The 396-nt window shown below is 40.7% G+C and overlaps 1 protein-coding gene across 1 annotated transcript in view; it reads right to left on the reverse strand.

The window, feature by feature from the left end:
- The window catches only part of LOC107751096 (uncharacterized), an 8,047-nt gene that overhangs the window by 661 nt on the left and 6,990 nt on the right, over nt 1-396 (reverse strand). The gene's annotated exons all lie outside the window — the stretch shown is intronic.

Below are 396 nucleotides of genomic sequence, written 5' to 3' on the forward strand. Positions count from 1 at the left end.
CACACAAACACACACCACACACTCACACACACACACACACACCGCGCACACACCACACCACACACACTCACACACACACACCGCGCACACGCGCACACACACACACACACACAAACACACACACCGCACACACACACACACACACACACACAACTTTAATGGTCTGTTCTTCATACTAAATGATCATATACTTCAGACATGGAATGTGGTGTTCAGTTTGCATGGACTACCTCAAAAACTACATTTATAATTTATACATAACTCCTTAAAATGCATAAATGTGTTTTGAGTGTTTATTATTATTATTATAGTAAAACAGAAACAAACTCAATTCTTACCAGAATCAGTGTCTGTCTCAGTGACTGACAGCGTATCTGTCATCACAAGAAATAGGGT

The sequence above is a fragment of the Sinocyclocheilus rhinocerous genome, unplaced genomic scaffold (assembly GCF_001515625.1).
Source record: "Sinocyclocheilus rhinocerous isolate Xijiao unplaced genomic scaffold, SAMN03320098_v1.1 scaffold632, whole genome shotgun sequence".
In the NCBI taxonomy this organism is placed as follows: domain Eukaryota; kingdom Metazoa; phylum Chordata; class Actinopteri; order Cypriniformes; family Cyprinidae; genus Sinocyclocheilus; species Sinocyclocheilus rhinocerous.